The following is a 27829-nucleotide window of genomic DNA, read 5'->3' on the forward strand; positions in this document are numbered from 1 at the left end:
ACAGGCTCGTGGAATGGGAGGGCCTACTAATTGTGGGTGAAAGGTGTGACTGGGCAACACAGACTCGTGAAAGGAAGGGCCTATTAATTGTGGGTGAATGGGTGTGATTGGGCAACACAGACTCGTGGAAAGGAAGGGCCCATTAATTGTTGGTGAATGGGTCAGACTGGGGAACACAGGCTCGTGGAATGGAACGGCATATTAATTGTGGGTGAATGAGTGTGATTGGGCAGCAGAGACACGTGGAAAGGAAGGGCCTATTAATGGTGGGTGAATAGGTGTGATTGCGCAGCACAGACTCCTGGAATGGAAGGGCCTATTAATTGTAGGTGAATGGTTGTGATTGGGCAGCACAGACTCGTGGAAAGGAAGGGCCTAATAATTGTGGGTGAATGGGTGTGATTGGGCAACAGGGTCGTGGAAAGGAAGGGCCTATTAATTGTGGGTGAATGGGTTTGACTGGGCAGCACACACTCGTGGAATGACGGGCCTATTAATTGTGGGTTAATGGGTGTGATTGGGCAGCACAGACTCGTGGAAAAGAAGGGCCTATTAATTGTGGGTGAATGAGTGTGATTGGACCACACAGGTTCGTGGAAAGGAACTCCCGATTAATTATAGCTGAATGAGTGTGATTGGGCAGCACAGACTTGTGGAAAGGAAGGGCCTATTAATTGTGGGTGAATGGGTGAGATTGGGCAGCAGGCTCGTGGAAAGGAAGGGCATATTTATTGTGGGTGAATGGGTGTGACTGGGCAACACAGCCTCGTGGAAACGAAGGGCCTATTAATTGTTGGTGAATGGGTCAGACTGGGCAACACATGCTCGTGGAATGGAACGTCCTATTAATTGTGGGTGAATGAGTGTGATTGGGCAGCAGAGACTCGTGGAAAGGAAGGGCCTATTAATTGTGGGTGAATGGTTGTGACTGGGCAGCACAGACTCGTGGAAAGGAAGAGCCTATAAATTGTGGGAGAATAGGTGTGATTGCGCACCACAGACTCGTGGAAAAGAAGGGCCTATTAATTGTGGGTGAATGGGTGTGATTGGGCAACAGGCTCGTGAAAGGAAGGGCCTATTAATTGTGGGTGAAAGCGTGTGGTTGGGCAGCACAGACTCGTGGAAAGGATGGGCCTATTAATGGTGGGTGAAAAAGTGTGATTGGGCAGCACAGAGTCGTGGATTGGAAGGGCCTCTTAATTGTGGGTGAATGGGTGTGATTGGGCAACAAAGGCTCGTCGAATGCAAGCGCCTATTAATTGTGGGTGAATGCATGTGATTGGGCAGCACAGGCTCGTGGAATGGGAGGGCCTACTAATTGTGGGTGAAAGGTGTGACTGGGAAGCACAGACTCATGGAAAGGAAGGGCCTATTAATTGTGGGAGAATTGGTGTGACTGGGCAGCACAGGCTCGCGGAATGGACGGGCCTATTAATTGTAGGTGAATGGGAGTGATTGGGCAGCACAGACTCGTGGAAAGGAAGGGCCTAATAATTGTGGGTGAATGGGTGTGATTGGGCAACAGGTTCGTGGAAATGAAGGGCCTATTAATTGTGGGTGAATGTGTGTGACTGGGCAGCACAGACTCGTGGAAAGGAAGGGCCTATTAATTGTGGGTGAATGAGTGTGATTGGACCACACAGGTTCGTGGAAAGGAACTCCCTATTAATTATAGCTGAATGAGTGTGATTGGGCAGCACAGACTTGTTGAAAGGAAGGGCCTATTAATTGTGGGTAAATGGGTGAGATTGGACAGCAGGCTCGTGGAAAGGAAGGGCCTATTTATTGTGGGTGAATGGGTGTTACTGGGCAACACAGCCTCGTGGAAACGAAAGGCCTATTAATTGTTGGTGAATGTGTCAGACTGGGCAACACATGCTCGTGGAATGGAACGTCCTATTAATTGTGGGTGAATGAGTGTGATTGGGGGGCAGAGACTCGTGGAAAGGAAGGGCCTATTAATGGTGGGTGAATGGTTGTGATTGGGCAGCACTCTCTCGTGGAAATGAAGGGCCTATTAATTGTGGATGAATGGGTGTGACTGGGCAACACAGGCTCGTGGAAAGGAAGAGCCTATTAATGGTGGGTGAAAAAGTGTGATTGGGCAGCACAGAGTCGTGGAATGGAAGGGCCTATTAACTGTGGGTGAATGGGTGTGATTGGGCAACTCAGGCTTGTCGAATGAAAGTGCCTACTAATTGTGGGTGAAAGGTGTGACTGGGCAACACAGACTCGTGGAAAGGAAGGGCCTATTAATTGTGGGTGAATGGGTGTGATTGGGCAACACAGACTCGTGGAAAGGAAGGGCCCATTAATTGTGTATGAATGGGTGTGACTGGGTAACACAGGCTCGTGGAAAGGAAGGGCCTATTAATTGTGGGTGAATGTGTGTACTGGGCAGCACAGACTCGTGGAAAGGAAGAGCCTATAAATTGTGGGAGAATAGGTGTGATTGCGCACCACAGACTCGTGGAAAAGAAGGGGCTATTAATTGTGGGTTAATGGGTGTGATTGGGCAGCACAGACTCGTGGAAAAGAAGGGCCTATTAATTGTGGGTGAATGAGTGTGATTGGACCACACAGGTTCGTGGAAAGGAACTCCCTATTAATTATAGCTGAATGAGTGTTATTGGGCAGCACAGACTTGTGGAAAGGAAGGGCCTATTAATTGTGGGTGAATGGGTGAGGTTGGGCAGCAGGCTCGTGGAAAGGAAGGGCCTATTTATTGTGGGTGAATGGGTGTGACTGGGCAACACAGCCTCGTGGAAAAGAAGGGCCTATTAATTGTTGGTGAATGGGTCAGACTGGGCAACACATGCTCGTGGAATGGAACGTCCTATTAATTGTGGGTGAATGACTGTGATTGGGCAGCAGAGACTCGTGGAAAGGAAGGGCCTATTAATTGTGGGTGAATGGTTGTGACTGGGCAGCACAGACTCGTGGAAAGGAAGAGCCTATAAATTGTGGGAGAATAGGTGTGATTGCGCACCACAGACTCGTGGAAAAGAAGGGCCTATTAATTGTGGGTGAATGGGTGTGATTGGGCAACAGGCTCGTGAAAGGAAGGGCCTATTAATTGTGGGTGAAAGCGTGTGGTTGGGCAGCACAGACTCGTGGAAAGGATGGGCCTATTAATGGTGGGTGAAAAAGTGTGATTGGGCAGCACAGAGTCGTGGATTGGAAGGGCCTCTTAATTGTGGGTGAATGGGTGTGATTGGGCAACAAAGGCTCGTCGAATGCAAGCGCCTATTAATTGTGGGTGAATGCATGTGATTGGGCAGCACAGGCTCGTGGAATGGGAGGGCCTACTAATTGTGGGTGAAAGGTGTGACTGGGAAGCACAGACTCATGGAAAGGAAGGGCCTATTAATTGTGGGAGAATTGGTGTGACTGGGCAGCACAGGCTCGCGGAATGGACGGGCCTATTAATTGTAGGTGAATGGGAGTGATTGGGCAGCACAGACTCGTGGAAAGGAAGGGCCTAATAATTGTGGGTGAATGGGTGTGATTGGGCAACAGGTTCGTGGAAAGGAAGGGCCTAATAATTGTGGGTGAATGGGTGTGACTGGGCAGCACAGACTCGTGGAAAGGAAGGGCCTATTAATTGTGGGTGAATGAGTGTGATTGGACCACACAGGTTCGTGGAAAGGAACTCCCTATTAATTATAGCTGAATGAGTGTGATTGGGCAGCACAGACTTGTGGAAAGGAAGGGCCTATTAATTGTGGGTGAATGGGTGAGATTGGACAGCAGGCTCGTGGAAAGGAAGGGCCTATTTATTGTGGGTGAATGGGTGTGACTGGTCAACACAGCCTCGTGGAAACGAAAGGCCTATTAATTGTTGGTGAATGTGTCAGACTGGGCAACACATGCTCGTGGAATGGAACGTCCTATTAATTGTGGGTGAATGAGTGTGATTGGGGGGCAGAGACTCGTGGAAAGGAAGGGCCTATTAATGGTGGGTGAATGGTTGTGATTGGGCAGCACTCTCTCGTGGAAATGAAGGGCCTATTAATTGTGGATGAATGGGTGTGACTGGGCAACACAGGCTCGTGGAAAGGAAGAGCCTATTAATGGTGGGTGAAAAAGTGTGATTGGGCAGCACAGAGTCGTGGAAAGGAAGGGCCCATTAATTGTGTATGAATGGGTGTGACTGGGTAACACAGGCTTGTCGAATGAAAGTGCCTACTAATTGTGGGTGAAAGGTGTGACTGGGCAACACAGACTCGTGGAAAGGAAGGGCCTATTAATTGTGGGTGAATGGGTGTGATTGGGCAACACAGACTCGTGGAAAGGAAGGGCCCATTAATTGTGTATGAATGGGTGTGACTGGGTAACACAGGCTCGTGGAAAGGAAGGGCCTATTAATTGTGGGTGAATGTGTGTACTGGGCAGCACAGACTCGTGGAAAGGAAGAGCCTATAAATTGTGGGAGAATAGGTGTGATTGCTCACCACAGACTCGTGGAAAAGAAGGGGCTATTAATTGTGGGTGAATGGGTGTGATTGGGCAACAGGCTCGTGGAAAGGAAGGGCCTATTAATTGTGGGTGAAAGCGTTTGGTTGGGCAGCACAGACTCGTGAAATGGGAGGGCCTACTAATTGTGGGTGAAAGGTGTGACTGGGCAACACAGACTCGTGGAAAGGAAGGGCGTATTAATTGTGGGTGAATGTGTGTGATTGGGCAACACAGTCTCATGGAAAGAAAGGGCCCATTAATTGTGGGGTAATGGGTGCGATTGGGCAACAAAGGCTCGGGGAAAAGAAGGACCTATTAATTGTGGGTGAATGTGTGTGACTGGGCAACACAGACTCGTGGAAAGCAAGGGCCTATTAATGGTTGGTGAAAAAGTGTGATTCGGCAGTACAGAGTCGTGGAATGGAAGGGCCTATTAATTGTGGGTGAATGGGTGTGACTTGGCAGCAGAGGCTCGTGGAATGGACGGGCTTAATAATTTTGGGTTAATGGGTGTGACTGGGCAGTACAGCCTCGTGGAAACGAAGGGCCTATTAATTGTTGGTGAATGGGTCAGACTGGGCAACACAGGCTCGTGGAATATAACGGCCTATTAATTGTGGGTGAATGAGTGTGATTGGGCAGCAGAGACTCGTGGAAAGGAAGGGCCTATTAATGGTGGGTGAATGGTTGTGATTGGGCAGCACTGACTCGTGGAAATGAAGGGCCTTTTAATTGTGGATGAATTGGTGTGACTGGGCAACACAGGCTCGTGGAAAGGAAGGGCCTATTAATTGTGGGTGAATGTGTGTGACTGGGCAGCACAGATTCGTGGAAAGGATGGGCCTATTAATTGTGGGTGAATGGGTGTGATTGGGCAACAGGCTCGTGGAAAGGAAGGGCCTATTAATTGTGGGTGAAAGCGTGTGATTGGGCAGCGCAGACTCGTGGAAAGGAAGAGCCTATTAATGGTGGGTGAAAAAGTGTGATTGGGAGGCACAGAGTCGTGGAATGGAAGGGCCTATTAACTGTGGGTGAATGGGTGTGATTGGGCAACACAGGCTCATCGAATGAAAGCGCCTATTAATTGTGGGTGAATGGGTGTGATTGGGCAGCACAGGCTCGTGGAATGGGAGGGCCTACTAATTGTGGGTGAAAGGTGTGACTGGGCAACACAGACTCGTGAAAGGAAGGGCCTATTAATTGTGGGTGAATGGGTGTGATTGGGCAACAAAGGCTCGTCGAATGCAAGCGCCTATTAATTGTGGGTGAATGCATGTGATTGGGCAGCACAGGATCGTGGAATGGGAGGGCCTACTAATTGTGGGTGAAAGGTGTGACTGGGAAGCACAGACTCATGGAAAGGAAGGGCATATTAATTGTGGGAGAATTGGTGTGACTGGGCAGCACAGGCTCGCGGAATGGACGGGCCTATTAATTGTAGGTGAATGGGAGTGATTGGGCAGCACAGACTCGTGGAAAGGAAGGGCCTAATAATTGTGGGTGAATGGGTGTGATTGGGCAACAGGTTCGTGGAAAGGAAGGGCCTATTAATTGTGGGTGAATGGGTGTGACTGGGCAGCACTGACTCGTGGAAAGGAAGGGCCTATTAATTGTGGGTGAATGAGTGTGATTGGACCACACAGGTTCGTGGAAAGGAACTCCCTATTAATTATAGCTGAATGAGTGTGATTGGGCAGCACAGACTTGTGGAAAGGAAGGGCCTATTAATTGTGGGTGAATGGGTGAGATTGGACAGCAGGCTTGTGGAAAGGAAGGGCCTATTTATTGTGGGTGAATGGGTGTGACTGGTCAACACAGCCTCGTGGAAACCAAAGGCCTATTAATTGTTGGTGAATGTGTCAGACTGGGCAACACATGCTCGTGGAATGGAACGTCCTATTAATTGTGGGTGAATGAGTGTGATTGGGGGGCAGAGACTCGTGGAAAGGAAGGGCCTATTAATGGTGGGTGAATGGTTGTGATTGGGCAGCACTCTCTCGTGGAAATGAAGGGCCTATTAATTGTGGATGAATGGGTGTGACTGGGCAACACAGGCTCGTGGAAAGGAAGAGCCTATTAATGGTGGGTGAAAAAGTGTGATTGGGCAGCACAGAGTCGTGGAAAGGAAGGGCCCATTAATTGTGTATGAATGGGTGTGACTGGGTAACACAGGCTTGTCGAATGAAAGTGCCTACTAATTGTGGGTGAAAGGTGTGACTGGGCAACACAGACTCGTGGAAAGGAAGGGCCTATTAATTGTGGGTGAATGGGTGTGATTGGGCAACACAGACTCGTGGAAAGGAAGGGCCCATTAATTGTGTATGAATGGGTGTGACTGGGTAACACAGGCTCGTGGAAAGGAAGGGCCTATTAATTGTGGGTGAATGTGTGTACTGGGCAGCACAGACTCGTGGAAAGGAAGAGCCTATAAATTGTGGGAGAATAGGTGTGATTGCTCACCACAGACTCGTGGAAAAGAAGGGGCTATTAATTGTGGGTGAATGGGTGTGATTGGGCAACAGGCTCGTGGAAAGGAAGGGCCTATTAATTGTGGGTGAAAGCGTTTGGTTGGGCAGCACAGACTCGTGAAATGGGAGGGCCTACTAATTGTGGGTGAAAGGTGTGACTGGGCAACACAGACTCGTGGAAAGGAAGGGCGTATTAATTGTGGGTGAATGTGTGTGATTGGGCAACACAGTCTCATGGAAAGAATGGGCCCATTAATTGTGGGGTAATGGGTGCGATTGGGCAACAAAGGCTCGGGGAAAAGAAGGACCTATTAATTGTGGGTGAATGTGTGTGACTGGGCAACACAGACTCGTGGAAAGCAAGGGCCTATTAATGGTTGGTGAAAAAGTGTGATTCGGCAGTACAGAGTCGTGGAATGGAAGGGCCTATTAATTGTGGGTGAATGGGTGTGACTTGGCAGCAGAGGCTCGTGGAATGGACGGGCTTAATAATTTTGGGTTAATGGGTGTGACTGGGCAGTACAGCCTCGTGGAAACGAAGGGCCTATTAATTGTTGGTGAATGGGTCAGACTGGGCAACACAGGCTCGTGGAATAGAACGGCCTATTAATTGTGGGTGAATGAGTGTGATTGGGCAGCAGAGACTCGTGGAAAGGAAGGGCCTATTAATGGTGGGTGAATGGTTGTGATTGGGCAGCACTGACTCGTGGAAATGAAGGGCCTTTTAATTGTGGATGAATTGGTGTGACTGGGCAACACAGGCTCGTGGAAAGGAAGGGCCTATTAATTGTGGGTGAATGTGTGTGACTGGGCAGCACAGATTCGTGGAAAGGATGGGCCTATTAATTGTGGGTGAATGGGTGTGATTGGGCAACAGGCTCGTGGAAAGGAAGGGCCTATTAATTGTGGGTGAAAGCGTGTGATTGGGCAACAGGCTCGTGGAAAGGAAGGGCATATTAATTGTGGGTGAAAGCGTGTGATTGGGCAGCGCAGACTCGTGGAAAGGAAGAGCCTATTAATGGTGGGTAAAAAAGTGTGATTGGGCAGCACAGAGTCGTGGAATGGAAGGGCCTATTAACTGTGGGTGAATGGGTGTGATTGGGCAACACAGGCTCATCGAATGAAAGCGCCTATTAATTGTGGGTGAATGGGTGTGATTGGGCAGCACAGGCTCGTGGAATGGGAGGGCCTACTAATTGTGGGTGAAAGGTGTGACTGGGCAACACAGACTCGTGAAAGGAAGGGCCTATTAATTGTGGGTGAAAGGTGTGACTGGGCAACACAGACTCGTGGAAAGGAAGGGCGTATTAATTGTGGGTGAATGTGTGTGATTGGGCAACACAGTCTCATGGAAAGAAAGGGCCCATTAATTGTGGGGTAATGGGTGCGATTGGGCAACAAAGGCTCGGGGAAAAGAAGGACCTATTAATTGTGGGTGAATGTGTGTGACTGGGCAACACAGACTCGTGGAAAGCAAGGGCCTATTAATGGTTGGTGAAAAAGTGTGATTCGGCAGTACAGAGTCGTGGAATGGAAGGGCCTATTAATTGTGGGTGAATGGGTGTGACTTGGCAGCAGAGGCTCGTGGAATGGACGGGCTTAATAATTTTGGGTTAATGGGTGTGACTGGGCAGTACAGCCTCGTGGAAACGAAGGGCCTATTAATTGTTGGTGAATGGGTCAGACTGGGCAACACAGGCTCGTGGAATATAACGGCCTATTAATTGTGGGTGAATGAGTGTGATTGGGCAGCAGAGACTCGTGGAAAGGAAGGGCCTATTAATGGTGGGTGAATGGTTGTGATTGGGCAGCACTGACTCGTGGAAATGAAGGGCCTTTTAATTGTGGATGAATTGGTGTGACTGGGCAACACAGGCTCGTGGAAAGGAAGGGCCTATTAATTGTGGGTGAATGTGTGTGACTGGGCAGCACAGATTCGTGGAAAGGATGGGCCTATTAATTGTGGGTGAATGGGTGTGATTGGGCAACAGGCTCGTGGAAAGGAAGGGCCTATTAATTGTGGGTGAAAGCGTGTGATTGGGCAGCGCAGACTCGTGGAAAGGAAGAGCCTATTAATGGTGGGTGAAAAAGTGTGATTGGGAGGCACAGAGTCGTGGAATGGAAGGGCCTATTAACTGTGGGTGAATGGGTGTGATTGGGCAACACAGGCTCATCGAATGAAAGCGCCTATTAATTGTGGGTGAATGGGTGTGATTGGGCAGCACAGGCTCGTGGAATGGGAGGGCCTACTAATTGTGGGTGAAAGGTGTGACTGGGCAACACAGACTCGTGAAAGGAAGGGCCTATTAATTGTGGGTGAATGGGTGTGATTGGGCAACAAAGGCTCGTCGAATGCAAGCGCCTATTAATTGTGGGTGAATGCATGTGATTGGGCAGCACAGGATCGTGGAATGGGAGGGCCTACTAATTGTGGGTGAAAGGTGTGACTGGGAAGCACAGACTCATGGAAAGGAAGGGCATATTAATTGTGGGAGAATTGGTGTGACTGGGCAGCACAGGCTCGCGGAATGGACGGGCCTATTAATTGTAGGTGAATGGGAGTGATTGGGCAGCACAGACTCGTGGAAAGGAAGGGCCTAATAATTGTGGGTGAATGGGTGTGATTGGGCAACAGGTTCGTGGAAAGGAAGGGCCTATTAATTGTGGGTGAATGGGTGTGACTGGGCAGCACTGACTCGTGGAAAGGAAGGGCCTATTAATTGTGGGTGAATGAGTGTGATTGGACCACACAGGTTCGTGGAAAGGAACTCCCTATTAATTATAGCTGAATGAGTGTGATTGGGCAGCACAGACTTGTGGAAAGGAAGGGCCTATTAATTGTGGGTGAATGGGTGAGATTGGACAGCAGGCTTGTGGAAAGGAAGGGCCTATTTATTGTGGGTGAATGGGTGTGACTGGTCAACACAGCCTCGTGGAAACCAAAGGCCTATTAATTGTTGGTGAATGTGTCAGACTGGGCAACACATGCTCGTGGAATGGAACGTCCTATTAATTGTGGGTGAATGAGTGTGATTGGGGGGCAGAGACTCGTGGAAAGGAAGGGCCTATTAATGGTGGGTGAATGGTTGTGATTGGGCAGCACTCTCTCGTGGAAATGAAGGGCCTATTAATTGTGGATGAATGGGTGTGACTGGGCAACACAGGCTCGTGGAAAGGAAGAGCCTATTAATGGTGGGTGAAAAAGTGTGATTGGGCAGCACAGAGTCGTGGAAAGGAAGGGCCCATTAATTGTGTATGAATGGGTGTGACTGGGTAACACAGGCTTGTCGAATGAAAGTGCCTACTAATTGTGGGTGAAAGGTGTGACTGGGCAACACAGACTCGTGGAAAGGAAGGGCCTATTAATTGTGGGTGAATGGGTGTGATTGGGCAACACAGACTCGTGGAAAGGAAGGGCCCATTAATTGTGTATGAATGGGTGTGACTGGGTAACACAGGCTCGTGGAAAGGAAGGGCCTATTAATTGTGGGTGAATGTGTGTACTGGGCAGCACAGACTCGTGGAAAGGAAGAGCCTATAAATTGTGGGAGAATAGGTGTGATTGCTCACCACAGACTCGTGGAAAAGAAGGGGCTATTAATTGTGGGTGAATGGGTGTGATTGGGCAACAGGCTCGTGGAAAGGAAGGGCCTATTAATTGTGGGTGAAAGCGTTTGGTTGGGCAGCACAGACTCGTGAAATGGGAGGGCCTACTAATTGTGGGTGAAAGGTGTGACTGGGCAACACAGACTCGTGGAAAGGAAGGGCGTATTAATTGTGGGTGAATGTGTGTGATTGGGCAACACAGTCTCATGGAAAGAAAGGGCCCATTAATTGTGGGGTAATGGGTGCGATTGGGCAACAAAGGCTCGGGGAAAAGAAGGACCTATTAATTGTGGGTGAATGTGTGTGACTGGGCAACACAGACTCGTGGAAAGCAAGGGCCTATTAATGGTTGGTGAAAAAGTGTGATTCGGCAGTACAGAGTCGTGGAATGGAAGGGCCTATTAATTGTGGGTGAATGGGTGTGACTTGGCAGCAGAGGCTCGTGGAATGGACGGGCTTAATAATTTTGGGTTAATGGGTGTGACTGGGCAGTACAGCCTCGTGGAAACGAAGGGCCTATTAATTGTTGGTGAATGGGTCAGACTGGGCAACACAGGCTCGTGGAATAGAACGGCCTATTAATTGTGGGTGAATGAGTGTGATTGGGCAGCAGAGACTCGTGGAAAGGAAGGGCCTATTAATGGTGGGTGAATGGTTGTGATTGGGCAGCACTGACTCGTGGAAATGAAGGGCCTTTTAATTGTGGATGAATTGGTGTGACTGGGCAACACAGGCTCGTGGAAAGGAAGGGCCTATTAATTGTGGGTGAATGTGTGTGACTGGGCAGCACAGATTCGTGGAAAGGATGGGCCTATTAATTGTGGGTGAATGGGTGTGATTGGGCAACAGGCTCGTGGAAAGGAAGGGCCTATTAATTGTGGGTGAAAGCGTGTGATTGGGCAACAGGCTCGTGGAAAGGAAGGGCATATTAATTGTGGGTGAAAGCGTGTGATTGGGCAGCGCAGACTCGTGGAAAGGAAGAGCCTATTAATGGTGGGTGAAAAAGTGTGATTGGGCAGCACAGAGTCGTGGAATGGAAGGGCCTATTAACTGTGGGTGAATGGGTGTGATTGGGCAACACAGGCTCATCGAATGAAAGCGCCTATTAATTGTGGGTGAATGGGTGTGATTGGGCAGCACAGGCTCGTGGAATGGGAGGGCCTACTAATTGTGGGTGAAAGGTGTGACTGGGCAACACAGACTCGTGAAAGGAAGGGCCTATTAATTGTGGGTGAATGGGTGTGATTGGGCAACAAAGGCTCGTCGAATGCAAGCGCCTATTAATTGTGGGTGAATGCATGTGATTGGGCAGCACAGGATCGTGGAATGGGAGGGCCTACTAATTGTGGGTGAAAGGTGTGACTGGGAAGCACAGACTCGCGGAATGGACGGGCCTATTAATTGTAGGTGAATGGGAGTGATTGGGCAGCACAGACTCGTGGAAAGGAAGGGCCTAATAATTGTGGTTGAATGGGTGTGATTGGGCAACAGGTTCGTGGAAAGGAAGGGCCTATTAATTGTGGGTGAATGGGTGTGACTGGGCAGCACAGACTCGTGGAAAGGAAGGGCCTATTAATTGTGGGTGAATGAGTGTGATTGGATCACACAGGTTCGTGGAAAGGAACTCCCTATTAATTATAGCTGAATGAGTGTGATTGGGCAGCACAGACTTGTGGAAAGGAAGGGCCTATTAATTGTGGGTGAATGGGTGAGATTGGACAGCAGGCTCGTGGAAAGGAAGGGCCTATTTATTGTGGGTGAATGGGTGTGACTGGGCAACACAGCCTCGTGGAAACGAAAGGCCTATTAATTGTTGGTGAATGTGTCAGACAGGGCAACACATGCTCGTGGAATGGAACGTCCTATTAATTGTGGGTGAATGAGTGTGATTGGGGGGCAGAGACTCGTGGAAAGGAAGGGCCTATTAATGGTGGGTGAATGGTTGTGATTGGGCAGCACTCTCTCGTGGAAATGAAGGGACTATTAATTGTGGGTGAATGTGTGTACTGGGCAGCACAGACTCGTGGAAAGAAAGGGCCCATTAATTGTGGGGTAATGGGTGCGATTGGGCAACAAAGGCTCGGGGAAAAGAAGGACCTATTAATTGTGGGTGAATGTGTGTGACTGGGCAACACAGACTCGTGGAAAGCAAGGGCCTATTAATGGTTGGTGAAAAAGTGTGATTCGGCAGTACAGAGTCGTGGAATGGAAGGGCCTATTAATTGTGGGTGAATGGGTGTGACTGGGCAGCAGAGGCTCGTGGAATGGACGGGCTTAATAATTTTGGGTTAATGGGTGTGACTGGGCAGTACAGCCTCGTGGAAACGAAGGGCCTATTAATTGTTGGTGAATGGGTCAGACTGGGCAACACAGGCTCGTGGAATAGAACGGCCTATTAATTGTGGGTGAATGAGTGTGATTGGGCAGCAGAGACTCGTTGAAAGGAAGGGCCTATAAATGGTGGGTGAATGGTTGTGATTGGGCAGCACTGACTCGTGGAAATGAAGGGCCTTTTAATTGTGGATGAATTGGTGTGACTGGGCAACACAGGCTCGTGGAAAGGAAGGGCCTATTAATTGTGGGTGAATGTGTGTGACTGGGCAGGACAGATTCGTGGAAAGGATGGGCCTATTAATTGTGGGTGAATGGGTGTGATTGGGCAACAGGCTCGTGGAGAGGAAGGGCCTATTAATTGTGGGTGAAAGCGTGTGATTGGGCAGCGCAGACTCGTGGAACGGAAGGGCCTATTAACTGTGGGTGAATGGGTGTGATTGGGCAACACAGGCTCATCGAATGAAAGCGCCTATTAATTGTGGGTGAATGGGTGTGATTGGGCAGCACAGGCTCGTGGAATGGGAGGGCCTACTAATTGTGGGTGAAAGGTGTGACTGGGCAACACAGACTCGTGAAAGGAAGGGCCTATTAATTGTGGGTGAATGGGTGTGATTGGGCAACACAGACTCGTGGAAAGGAAGGGCCCATTAATTGTTGGTGAATGGGTCAGACTGGGGAACACAGGCTCGTGGAATGGAACGGCATATTAATTGTGGGTGAATGAGTGTGATTGGGCAGCAGAGACACGTGGAAAGGAAGGGCCTATTAATGGTGGGTGAATAGGTGTGATTGCGCAGCACAGACTCCTGGAATGGAAGGGCCTATTAATTGTAGGTGAATGGTTGTGATTGGGCAGCACAGACTCGTGGAAAGGAAGGGCCTAATAATTGTGGGTGAATGGGTGTGATTGGACCACACAGGTTCGTGGAAAGGAACTCCCTATTAATTATAGCTGAATGAGTGTGATTGGGCAGCACAGACTTGTGGAAAGGAAGGGCCTATTAATTGTGGGTGAATGGGTGAGATTGGGCAGCAGGCTCGTGGAAAGGAAGGGCCTATTTATTGTGGGTGAATGGGTGTGACTGGGCAACACAGCCTCGTGGAAACGAAGGGCCTATTAATTGTTGGTGAATGGGTCAGACTGGCAACACATGCTCATGGAATGGAACGTCGTATTAATCGTGGGTGAATGAGTGTGATTGGGCAGCAGAGTCTCGTGGAAAGGAAGGGCCTATTAATTGTGGGTGAATGGTTGTGACTGGGCAGCACAGACTCGTGGAAAGGAAGAGCCTAAAAATTGTGGGAGAATAGGTGTGATTGCGCACCACAGACTCGTGGAAAAGAAGGGCCTATTAATTGTGGGTGAATGGGTGTGATTGGGCAACAGGCTCGTGAAAGGAAGGGCCTATTAATTGTGGGTGAAAGCGTGTGGTTGGGCAGCACAGACTCGTGGAAAGGATGGGCCTATTGATGGTGGGTGAAAAAGTGTGATTGGGCAGCACACAGTCGTGGAATGGAAGGGCCTATTAATTGTGGGTGAATGGGTGTGATTGGGCAACAAAGGCTCGTCGAATGCAAGCGCCTATTAATTGTGGGTGAATGCATGTGATTGGGCAGCACAGGCTCGTGGAATGGGAGGGCCTACTAATTGTGGGTGAAAGGTGTGACTGGGAAGCACAGACTCATGGAAAGGAAGGGCCTATTAATTGTGGGAGAATTGGTGTGACTGGGCAGCACAGGCTCGCGGAATGGACGGGCCTATTAATTGTAGGTGAATGAGAGTGATTGGGCAGCACAGACTCGTGGAAAGGAAGGGCCTAATAATTGTGGGTGAATGGGTGTGATTGGGCAACAGGTTCGTGGAAAGGAAGGGCCTATTAATTGTGGGTGAATGGGTGTGACTGGGCAGCACAGACTCGTGGAAAGGAAGGGCCTATTAATTGTGGGTGAATGAGTGTGATTGGACCACACAGGTTCGTGGAAAGGAACTCCCTATTAATTATAGCTGAATGAGTGTGATTGGGCAGCACAGACTTGTGGAAAGGAAGGGCCTATTAATTGTGGGTGAATGGGTGAGATTGGACAGCAGGCTCGTGGAAAGGAAGGGCCTATTTATTGTGGGTGAATAGGTGTGACTGGGCAACACAGCCTCGTGGAAACGAAAGGCCTATTAATTGTTGGTGAATGTGTCAGACTGGGCAACACATGCTCGTGGAATGGAACGTCCTATTAATTGTGGGTGAATGAGTGTGATTGGGGGGCAGAGACTCGTGGAAAGGAAGGGCCTATTAATGGTGGGTGAATGGTTGTGATTGGGCAGCACTCTCTCGTGGAAATGAAGGGCCTATTAATTGTGGATGAATGGGTGTGACTGGGCAACACAGGCTCGTGGAAAGGAAGAGCCTATTAATGGTGGGTGAAAAAGTGTGATTGGGCAGCACAGAGTCGTGGAATGGAAGGGCCTATTAACTGTGGGTGAATGGGTGTGATTGGGCAACTCAGGCTTGTCGAATGAAAGTGCCTATTAATTGTGGGTGAATGGGTGGAATTGGGCAGCACAGGCTCGTGGAATGGGAGGGCCTACTAATTGTGGGTGAAAGGTGTGACTGGGCAACACAGACTCGTGGAAAGGAAGGGCCTTTTAATTGTGGGTGAATGGGTGTGATTGGGCAACACAGACTCGTGGAAAGGAAGGGCCCATTAATTGTGTATGAATGGGTGTGACTGGGTAACACAGGCTCGTGGAAAGGAAGGGCCTATTAATTGTGGGTGAATGTGTGTACTGGGCAGCACAGACTCGTGGAAAGGAAGAGCCTATAAATTGTGGGAGAATAGGTGTGATTGCGCACCACAGACTCGTGGAAAAGAAGGGGCTATTAATTGTGGGTGAATGGGTGTGATTGGGCAACAGGCTCGTGGAAAGGAAGGGCCTATTAATTGTGGGTGAAAGCGTTTGGTTGGGCAGCACAGACTCGTGAAATGGGAGGGCCTACTAATTGTGGGTGAAAGGTGTGACTGGGCAACACAGACTCGTGGAAAGGAATGGCGTATTAATTGTGGGTGAATGTGTGTGATTGGGCAACACAGTCTCATGGAAAGAAAGGGCCCATTAATTGTGGGGTAATGGGTGCGATTGGGCAACAAAGGCTCGGGGAAAAGAAGGACCTATTAATTGTGGGTGAATGTGTGTGACTGGGCAACACAGACTCGTGGAAAGCAAGGGCCTATTAATGGTTGGTGAAAAAGTGTGATTCGGCAGAACAGAGTCGTGGAATGGAAGGGCCTATTAATTGTGGGTGAATGGGTGTGACTGGGCAGCAGAGGCTCGTGGAATGGACGGGCTTAATAATTTTGGGTTAATGGGTGTGACTGGGCAGTACAGCCTCGTGGAAACGAAGGGCCTATTAATTGTTGGTGAATGGGTCAGACTGGGCAACACAGGCTCGTGGAATAGAACGGCCTATTAATTGTGGGTGAATGAGTGTGATTGGGCAGCAGAGACTCGTGGAAAGGAAGGGCCTATTAATGGTGGGTGAATGGTTGTGATTGGGCAGCACTCTCTCGTGGAAATGAAGGGCCTATTAATTGTGGATGAATGGGTGTGACTGGGCAACACAGGCTCGTGGAAAGGAAGAGCCTATTAATGGTGGGTGAAAAAGTGTGATTGGGCAGCACAGAGTCGTGGAATGGAAGGGCCTATTAACTGTGGGTGAATGGGTGTGATTGGGCAACTCAGGCTTGTCGAATGAAAGTGCCTACTAATTGTGGGTGAAAGGTGTGACTGGGAAACACAGACTCGTGGAAAGGAAGGGCCTATTAATTGTGGGTGAATGGGTGTGATTGGGCAACACAGACTCGTGGAAAGGAAGGGCCCAATCATTGTGTATGAATGGGTGTGACTGGGTAACACAGGCTCGTGGAAAGGAAGGGCCTATTAATTGTGGGTGAATGTGTGTGACTGGGCAGCACAGATTCGTGGAAAGGATGGGCCTATTAATTGTGGGTGAATGGGTGTGATTGGGCAACAGGCTCGTGGAAAGGAAGGGCCTATTAATTGTGGGTGAAAGCGTGTGATTGGGCAGCGCAGACTCGTGGAAAGGAAGAGCCTATTAATGGTGGGTGAAAAAGTGTGATTGGGCAGCACAGAGTCGTGGAATGGAAGGGCCTATTAACTGTGGGTGAATGGGTGTGATTGGGCAACACAGGCTCATCGAATGAAAGCGCCTATTAATTGTGGGTGAATGGGTGTGATTGGGCAGCACAGGCTCGTGGAATGGGAGGGCCTACTAATTGTGGGTGAAAGGTGTGACTGGGCAACACAGACTCGTGAAAGGAAGGGCCTATTAATTGTGGGTGAATGGGTGTGATTGGGCAACACAGACTCGTGGAAAGGAAGGGCCCATTAATTGTTGGTGAATGGGTCAGACTGGGGAACACAGGCTCGTGGAATGGAACGGCATATTAATTGTGGGTGAATGAGTGTGATTGGGCAGCAGAGACACGTGGAAAGGAAGGGCCTATTAATGGTGGGTGAATAGGTGTGATTGCGCAGCACAGACTCCTGGAATGGAAGGGCCTATTAATTGTAGGTGAATGGTTGTGATTGGGCAGCACAGGCTCATCGAATGAAAGCGCCTATTAATTGTGGGTGAATGGGTGTGATTGGGCAGCACAGGCTCGTGGAATGGGAGGGCCTACTAATTGTGGGTGAAAGGTGTGACTGGGCAACACAGACTCGTGAAAGGAAGGGCCTATTAATTGTGGGTGAATGGGTGTGATTGGGCAACAAAGGCTCGTCGAATGCAAGCGCCTATTAATTGTGGGTGAATGCGTGTGATTGGGCAGCACAGGATCGTGGAATGGGAGGGCCTACTAATTGTGGGTGAAAGGTGTGACTGGGAAGCACAGACTCGCGGAATGGACGGGCCTATTAATTGTAGGTGAATGGGAGTGATTGGGCAGCACAGACTCGTGGAAAGGAAGGGCCTAATAATTGTGGTTGAATGGGTGTGATTGGGCAACAGGTTCGTGGAAAGGAAGGGCCTATTAATTGTGGGTGAATGGGTGTGACTGGGCAGCACAGACTCGTGGAAAGGAAGGGCCTATTAATTGTGGGTGAATGAGTGTGATTGGATCACACAGGTTCGTGGAAAGGAACTCCCTATTAATTATAGCTGAATGAGTGTGATTGGGCAGCACAGACTTGTGGAAAGGAAGGGCCTATTAATTGTGGGTGAATGGGTGAGATTGGACAGCAGGCTCGTGGAAAGGAAGGGCCTATTTATTGTGGGTGAATGGGTGTGACTGGGCAACACAGCCTCGTGGAAACGAAAGGCCTATTAATTGTTGGTGAATGTGTCAGACAAGGCAACACATGCTCGTGGAATGGAACGTCCTATTAATTGTGGGTGAATGAGTGTGATTGGGGGGCAGAGACTCGTGGAAAGGAAGGGCCTATTAATGGTGGGTGAATGGTTGTGATTGGGCAGCACTCTCTCGTGGAAATGAAGGGCCTATTAATTGTGGGTGAATGTGTGTACTGGGCAGCACAGACTCGTGGAAAGAAAGGGCCCATTAATTGTGGGGTAATGGGTGCGATTGGGCAACAAAGGCTCGGGGAAAAGAAGGACCTATTAATTGTGGGTGAATGTGTGTGACTGGGCAACACAGACTCGTGGAAAGCAAGGGCCTATTAATGGTTGGTGAAAAAGTGTGATTCGGCAGTACAGAGTCGTGGAATGGAAGGGCCTATTAATTGTGGGTGAATGGGTGTGACTGGGCAGCAGAGGCTCGTGGAATGGACGGGCTTAATAATTTTGGGTTAATGGGTGTGACTGGGCAGCAGAGACTCGTGGAAAGGAAGGGCCTATAAATGGTGGGTGAATGGTTGTGATTGGGCAGCACTGACTCGTGGAAATGAAGGGCCTTTTAATTGTGGATGAATTGGTGTGACTGGGCAACACAGGCTCGTGGAAAGGAAGGGCCTATTAATTGTGGGTGAATGTGTGTGACTGGGCAGGACAGATTCGTGGAAAGGATGGGCCTATTAATTGTGGGTGAATGGGTGTGATTGGGCAACAGGCTCGTGGAGAGGAAGGGCCTATTAATTGTGGGTGAAAGCGTGTGATTGGGCAGCGCAGACTCGTGGAAAGGAAGGGCCTATTAACTGTGGGTGAATGGGTGTGATTGGGCAACACAGGCTCATCGAATGAAAGCGCCTATTAATTGTGGGTGAATGGGTGTGATTGGGCAGCACAGGCTCGTGGAATGGGAGGGCCTACTAATTGTGGGTGAAAGGTGTGACTGGGCAACACAGACTCGTGAAAGGAAGGGCCTATTAATTGTGGGTGAATGGGTGTGATTGGGCAACACAGACTCGTGGAAAGGAAGGGCCCATTAATTGTTGGTGAATGGGTCAGACTGGGGAACACAGGCTCGTGGAATGGAACGGCATATTAATTGTGGGTGAATGAGTGTGATTGGGCAGCAGAGACACGTGGAAAGGAAGGGCCTATTAATGGTGGGTGAATAGGTGTGATTGCGCAGCACAGACTCCTGGAATGGAAGGGCCTATTAATTGTAGGTGAATGGTTGTGATTGGGCAGCACAGACTCGTGGAAAGGAAGGGCCTAATAATTGTGGATGAATGGGTGTGATTGGGCAACAGGTTCGTGGAAAGGAAGGGCCTATTAATTGTGGGTGAATGGGTGTGACTGGGCAGCACACACTCGTGGAATGACGGGCCTATTAATTGTGGGTTAATGGGTGTGATTGGGCAGCACAGACTCGTGGAAAAGAAGGGCCTATTAATTGTGGGTGAATGAGTGTGATTGGACCACACAGGTTCGTGGAAAGGAACTCCCTATTAATTATAGCTGAATGAGTGTGATTGGGCAGCACAGACTTGTGGAAAGGAAGGGCCTATTAATTGTGGGTGAATGGGTGAGATTGGGCAGCAGGCTCGTGGAAAGGAAGGGCCTATTTATTGTGGGTGAATGGGTGTGACTGGGCAACACAGCCTCGTGGAAACGAAGGGCCTATTAATTGTTGGTGAATGGGTCAGACTGGCAACACATGCTCGTGGAATGGAACGTCCTATTAATCGTGGGTGAATGAGTGTGATTGGGCAGCAGAGTCTCGTGGAAAGGAAGGGCCTATTAATTGTGGGTGAATGGTTGTGACTGGGCAGCACAGACTCGTGGAAAGGAAGAGCCTAAAAATTGTGGGAGAATAGGTGTGATTGCGCACCACAGACTCGTGGAAAAGAAGGGCCTATTAATTGTGGGTGAATGGGTGTGATTGGGCAACAGGCTCGTGAAAGGAAGGGCCTATTAATTGTGGGTGAAAGCGTGTGGTTGGGCAGCACAGACTCGTGGAAAGGATGGGCCTATTAATGGTGGGTGAAAAAGTGTGATTGGGCAGCACACAGTCGTGGAATGGAAGGGCCTATTAATTGTGGGTGAATGGGTGTGATTGGGCAACAAAGGCTCGTCGAATGCAAGCGCCTATTAATTGTGTGTGAATGCATGTGATTGGGCAGCACAGGCTCGTGGAATGGGAGGGCCTACTAATTGTGGGTGAAAGGTGTGACTGGGAAGCACAGACTCATGGAAAGGAAGGGCCTATTAATTGTGGGAGAATTGGTGTGACTGGGCAGCACAGGCTCGCGGAATGGACGGGCCTATTAATTGTAGGTGAATGGGAGTGATTGGGCAGCACAGACTCGTGGAAAGGAAGGGCCTAATAATTGTGGGTGAATGGGTGTGATTGGGCAACAGGTTCGTGGAAAGGAAGGGCCTATTAATTGTGGGTGAATGGGTGTGACTGGGCAGCACAGACTCGTGGAAAGGAAGGGCCTATTAATTGTGGGTGAATGAGTGTGATTGGACCACACAGGTTCGTGGAAAGGAACTCCCTATTAATTATAGCTGAATGAGTGTGATTGGGCAGCACAGACTTGTGGAAAGGAAGGGCCTATTAATTGTGGGTGAATGGGTGAGATTGGACAGCAGGCTCGTGGAAAGGAAGGGCCTATTTATTGTGGGTGAATAGGTGTGACTGGGCAACACAGCCTCGTGGAAACGAAAGGCCTATTAATTGTTGGTGAATGTGTCAGACTGGGCAACACATGCTCGTGGAATGGAACGTCCTATTAATTGTGGGTGAATGAGTGTGATTGGGGGGCAGAGACTCGTGGAAAGGAAGGGCCTATTAATGGTGGGTGAATGGTTGTGATTGGGCAGCACTCTCTCGTGGAAATGAAGGGCCTATTAATTGTGGATGAATGGGTGTGACTGGGCAACACAGGCTCGTGGAAAGGAAGAGCCTATTAATGGTGGGTGAAAAAGTGTGATTGGGCAGCACAGAGTCGTGGAATGGAAGGGCCTATTAACTGTGGGTGAATGGGTGTGATTGGGCAACTCAGGCTTGTCGAATGAAAGTGCCTATTAATTGTGGGTGAATGGGTGGAATTGGGCAGCACAGGCTCGTGGAATGGGAGGGCCTACTAATTGTGGGTGAAAGGTGTGACTGGGCAACACAGACTCGTGGAAAGGAAGGGCCTTTTAATTGTGGGTGAATGGGTGTGATTGGGCAACACAGACTCGTGGAAAGGAAGGGCCCATTAATTGTGTATGAATGGGTGTGACTGGGTAACACAGGCTCGTGGAAAGGAAGGGCCTATTAATTGTGGGTGAATGTGTGTACTGGGCAGCACAGACTCGTGGAAAGGAAGAGCCTATAAATTGTGGGAGAATAGGTGTGATTGCGCACCACAGACTCGTGGAAAAGAAGGGGCTATTAATTGTGGGTGAATGGGTGTGATTGGGCAACAGGCTCGTGGAAAGGAAGGGCCTATTAATTGTGGGTGAAAGCGTTTGGTTGGGCAGCACAGACTCGTGAAATGGGAGGGCCTACTAATTGTGGGTGAAAGGTGTGACTGGGCAACACAGACTCGTGGAAAGGAAGGGCGTATTAATTGTGGGTGAATGTGTGTGATTGGGCAACACAGTCTCATGGAAAGAAAGGGCCCATTAATTGTGGGGTAATGGGTGCGATTGGGCAACAAAGGCTCGGGGAAAAGAAGGACCTATTAATTGTGGGTGAATGTGTGTGACTGGGCAACACAGACTCGTGGAAAGCAAGGGCCTATTAATGGTTGGTGAAAAAGTGTGATTCGGCAGAACAGAGTCGTGGAATGGAAGGGCCTATTAATTGTGGGTGAATGGGTGTGACTGGGCAGCAGAGGCTCGTGGAATGGACGGGCTTAATAATTTTGGGTTAATGGGTGTGACTGGGCAGTACAGCCTCGTGGAAACGAAGGGCCTATTAATTGTTGGTGAATGGGTCAGACTGGGCAACACAGGCTCGTGGAATAGAACGGCCTATTAATTGTGGGTGAATGAGTGTGATTGGGCAGCAGAGACTCGTGGAAAGGAAGGGCCTATTAATGGTGGGTGAATGGTTGTGATTGGGCAGCACTCTCTCGTGGAAATGAAGGGCCTATTAATTGTGGATGAATGGGTGTGACTGGGCAACACAGGCTCGTGGAAAGGAAGAGCCTATTAATGGTGGGTGAAAAAGTGTGATTGGGCAGCACAGAGTCGTGGAATGGAAGGGCCTATTAACTGTGGGTGAATGGGTGTGATTGGGCAACTCAGGCTTGTCGAATGAAAGTGCCTACTAATTGTGGGTGAAAGGTGTGACTGGGCAACACAGACTCGTGGAAAGGAAGGGCCTATTAATTGTGGGTGAATGGGTGTGATTGGGCAACACAGACTCGTGGAAAGGAAGGGCCCAATCATTGTGTATGAATGGGTGTGACTGGGTAACACAGGCTCGTGGAAAGGAAGGGCCTATTAATTGTGGGTGAATGTGTGTACTGGGCAGCACAGACTCGTGGAAAGGAAGAGCCTATAAATTGTGGGAGAATAGGTGTGATTGCGCACCACAGACTCGTGGAAAAGAAGGGGCTATTAATTGTGGGTGAATGGGTGTGATTGGGCAACAGGCTCGTGGAAAGGAAGGACCTATTAATTGTGGGTGAAAGCGTTTGGTTGGGCAGCACAGACTCGTGAAATGGGAGGGCCTACTAATTGTGGGTGAAAGGTGTGACTGGGCAACACAGACTCGTGGAAAGGAAGGGCGTATTAATTGTGGGTGAATGTGTGTGATTGGGCAACACAGTCTCATGGAAAGAAAGGGCCCATTAATTGTGGGGTAATGGGTGCGATTGGGCAACAAAGGCTCGGGGAAAAGAAGGACCTATTAATTGTGGGTGAATGTGTGTGACTGGGCAACACAGACACGTGGAAAGCAAGGGCCTATTAATGGTAGGTGAAAAAGTGTGATTCGGCAGTACAGAGTCGTGGAATGGAAGGGCCTATTAATTGTGGGTGAATGGGTGTGACTGGGCAGCAGAGGCTCGTGGAATGGACGGGCTTAATAATTTTGGGTTAATGGGTGTGACTGGGCAGTACAGCCTCGTCGAAACGAAGGGCCTATTAATTGTTGGTGAATGGGTCAGACTGGGCAACACAGGCTCGTGGAATAGAACGGCCTATTAATTGTGGGTGAATGAGTGTGATTGGGCAGCAGAGACTCGTGGAAAGGAAGGGCCTATTAATGGTGGGTGAATGGTTGTGATTGGGCAGCACTGACTCGTGGAAATGAAGGGCCTTTTAATTGTGGATGAATTGGTGTGACTGGGCAACACAGGCTCGTGGAAAGGAAGGGCCTATTAATTGTGGGTGAATGTGTGTGACTGGGCAGCACAGATTCGTGGAAAGGATGGGCCTATTAATTGTGGGTGAATGGGTGTGATTGGGCAACAGGCTCGTGGAAAGGAAGGGCCTATTAATTGTGGGTGAAAGCGTGTGATTGGGCAGCGCAGACTCGTGGAAAGGAAGAGCCTATTAATGGTGGGTGAAAAAGTGTGATTGGGCAGCACAGAGTCGTGGAATGGAAGGGCCTATTAACTGTGGGTGAATGGGTGTGATTGGGCAACACAGGCTCATCGAATGAAAGCGCCTATTAATTGTGGGTGAATGGGTGTGATTGGGCAGCACAGGCTCGTGGAATGGGAGGGCCTACTAATTGTGGGTGAAAGGTGTGACTGGGCAACACAGACTCGTGAAAGGAAGGGCCTATTAATTGTGGGTGAATGGGTGTGATTGGGCAACACAGACTCGTGGAAAGGAAGGGCCCATTAATTGTTGGTGAATGGGTCAGACTGGGGAACACAGGCTCGTGGAATGGAACGGCATATTAATTGTGGGTGAATGAGTGTGATTGGGCAGCAGAGACACGTGGAAAGGAAGGGCCTATTAATGGTGGGTGAATAGGTGTGATTGCGCAGCACAGACTCCTGGAATGGAAGGGCCTATTAATTGTAGGTGAATGGTTGTGATTGGGCAGCACAGACTCGTGGAAAGGAAGGGCCTAATAATTGTGGGTGAATGGGTGTGATTTGGCAACAGGTTCGTGGAAAGGAAGGGCCTATTAATTGTGGGTGAATGGGTGTGACTGGGCAGCACACACTCGTGGAATGACGGGCCTATTAATTGTGGGTTAATGGGTGTGATTGGGCAGCACAGACTCGTGGAAAAGAAGGGCCTATTAATTGTGGGTGATTGAGTGTGATTGGACCACACAGGTTCGTGGAAAGGAACTCCCTATTAATTATAGCTGAATGAGTGTGATTGGGCAGCACAGACTTGTGGAAAGGAAGGGCCTATTAATTGTGGGTGAATGGGTGAGATTGGGCAGCAGGCTCGTGGAAAGGAAGGGCCTATTTACTGTGGGTGAATGGGTGTGACTGGGCAACACAGCCTCGTGGAAACGAAGGGCCTATTAATTGTTGGTGAATGGGTCAGACTGGGCAACACATGCTCGTGGAATGGAACGTCCTATTAATTGTGGGTGAATGAGTGTGATTGGACAGCAGAGACTCGTGGAAAGGAAGGGCCTATTAATTGTGGGTGAATGGTTGTGACTGGGCAGCACAGACTCGTGGAAAGGAAGAGGCTAAAAATTGTGGGAGAATAGGTGTGATTGCGCACCACAGACTCGTGGAAAAGAAGGGCCTATTAATTTTGGGTGAATGGGTGTGATTGGGCAACAGGCTCGTGAAAGGAAGGGCCTATTAATTGTGGGTGAAAGCGTGTGGTTGGGCAGCACAGACTCGTGGAAAGGATGGGCCTATTAATGGTGGGTGAAAAAGTGTGATTGGGCAGCACAGAGTCGTGGAATGGAAGGGCCTATTAATTGTGGGTGAATGGGTGTGATTGGGCAACAAAGGCTCGTCGAATGCAAGCGCCTATTAATTGTGGGTGAATGCATGTGATTGGGCAGCACAGGCTCGTGGAATGGGAGGGCCTACTAATTGTGGGTGAAAGGTGTGACTGGGAAGCACAGACTCATGGAAAGGAAGGGCCTATTAATTGTGGGAGAATTGGTGTGACTGGGCAGCACAGGCTCGCGGAATGGACGGGCCTATTAATTGTATGTGAATGGGAGTGATTGGGCAGCACAGACTCGTGGAAAGGAAGGGCCTAATAATTGTGGGTGAATGGGTGTGATTGGGCAACAGGTTCGTGGAAAGGAAGGGCCGATGAATTGTGGGTGAATGGGTGTGACTGGGCAGCACAGACTCGTGGAAAGGAAGGGCCTATTAATTGTGGGTGAATGAGTGTGATTGGACCACACAGGTTCGTGGAAAGGAACTCCCTATTAATTATAGCTGAATGAGTGTGATTGGGCAGCACAGACTTGTGGAAAGGAAGGGCCTATTAATTGTGGGTGAATGGGTGAGATTGGACAGCAGGCTCGTGGAAAGGAAGGGCCTATTTATTGTGGGTGAATGGGTGTGACTGGGCAACACAGCCTCGTGGAAACGAAAGGCCTATTAATTGTTGGTGAATGTGTCAGACTGGGCAACACATGCTCGTGGAATGGAACGTCCTATTAATTGTGGGTGAATGAGTGTTATTGGGGGACAGAGACTCGTGGAAAGGAAGGGCCTATTAATGGTGGGTGAATGGTTGTGATTGGGCAGCACTCTCTCGTGGAAATGAAGGGCCAATTAATTGTGGATGAATGGGTGTGACTGGGCAACACAGGCTCGTGGAAAGGAAGAGCCTATTAATGGTGGGTGAAAAAGTGTGATTGGGCAGAACAGAGTCGTGGAATGGAAGGGCCTATTAACTGTGGGTGAATGGGTGTGATTGGGCAACTCAGGCTTGTCGAATGAAAGTGCCTATTAGTTGTGGGTGAATGGGTGGAATTGGGCAGCACAGGCTCGTGGAATGGGAGGGCCTACTAATTGTGGGTGAAAGGTGTGACTGGGCAACACAGACTCGTGGAAAGGAAGGGCCTTTTAATTGTGGGTGAATGGGTGTGATTGGGCAACACAGACTCGTGGAAAGGAAGGGCCCATTAATTGTGTATGAATGGGTGTGACTGGGTAACACAGGCTCGTGGAAAGGAAGGGCCTATTAATTGTGGGTGAATGTGTGTACTGGGCAGCACAGACTCGTGGAAAGGAAGAGCCTATAAATTGTGGGAGAATAGGTGTGATTGCGCACCACAGACACGTGGAAAAGAAGGGGCTATTAATTGTGGGTGAATGGGTGTGATTGGGCAACAGGCTCGTGGAAAGGAAGGGCCTATTAATTGTGGGTGAAAGCGTTTGGTTGGGCAGCACAGACTCGTGAAATGTGAGGGCCTACTAATTGTGGGTGAAAGGTGTGACTGGGCAACACAGACTCGTGGAAAGGAAGGGCGTATTAATTGTGGGTGAATGTGTGTGATTGGGCAACACAGTCTCATGGAAAGAAAGGGCCCATTAATTGTGGGGTAATGGGTGCGATTGGGCAACAAAGGCTCGGGGAAAAGAAGGACCTATTAATTGTGGGTGAATGTGTGTGACTGGGCAACACAGACTCGTGGAAAGCAAGGGCCTATTAATGGTTGGTGAAAAAGTGTGATTCGGCAGTACAGAGTCGTGGAATGGAAGGGCCTATTAATTGTGGGTGAATGGGTGTGATTGGGCAACACAGGCTCGTCGAATGAAAGCGTTGTTAATTGTGGGTGTATGGGTGTGATTGGGCAGCACAGCCTCGTGGAATGGGAGGGCCTACTAATTGTGGGTGAAAGATGTGACTGGGCAACACAGACTCGTGGAAAGGAAGGGCCTATTAATTCTGAGTGAATGGGTGTGATTGGGCAACACAGACTCGTGGAAAGGAAGCGCCCATTAATTGTTGGTGAATGGGTCAGACTGGGCAACACAGGCTCGTGGAATGGAACAGCCTATTAATTGTGGGTGAATGAGTGTGACTGGGAAGTACAGACTCTTGGAAAGGAAGGGCCTATTAATGGTGGGTGAATAGGTGTGATTGCGCAGCACAGACTCCTGGAATGGAAGGTCCTATTAATTGTGGGTGAATGGGTGTGATTGGGCAACAGGTTCGTGGAAAGGAAGGGCCTATTAATTGTGGGTGAATGGGTGTGACTGGGCAGCACACACTCGTGGAATGACGGGCCTATTAATTGTGGGTTAATGGGTGTGATTGGGCAGCACAGACTCGTGGAAAAGAAGGGCCTATTAATTGTGGGTGAATGAGTGTGATTGGACCACACAGGTTCGTGGAAAGGAACTCCCTATTAATTATAGCTGAATGAGTGTGATTGGGCAGCACAGACTTGTGGAAAGGAAGGGCCTATTAATGGTGGGTGAAAAAGTGTGATTGGGCAGCACACAGTCGTGGAATGGAAGGGCCTATTAATTGTGGGTGAATGGGTGTGATTGGGCAACAAAGGCTCGTCGAATGCAAGCGCCTATTAATTGTGTGTGAATGCATGTGATTGGGCAGCACAGGCTCGTGGAATGGGAGGGCCTACTAATTGTGGGTGAAAGGTGTGACTGGGAAGCACAGACTCATGGAAAGGAAGGGCCTATTAAT

This window comes from Narcine bancroftii, chromosome 1 (assembly GCF_036971445.1).
Source record: "Narcine bancroftii isolate sNarBan1 chromosome 1, sNarBan1.hap1, whole genome shotgun sequence".
In the NCBI taxonomy this organism is placed as follows: Eukaryota; Metazoa; Chordata; class Chondrichthyes; order Torpediniformes; family Narcinidae; genus Narcine; species Narcine bancroftii.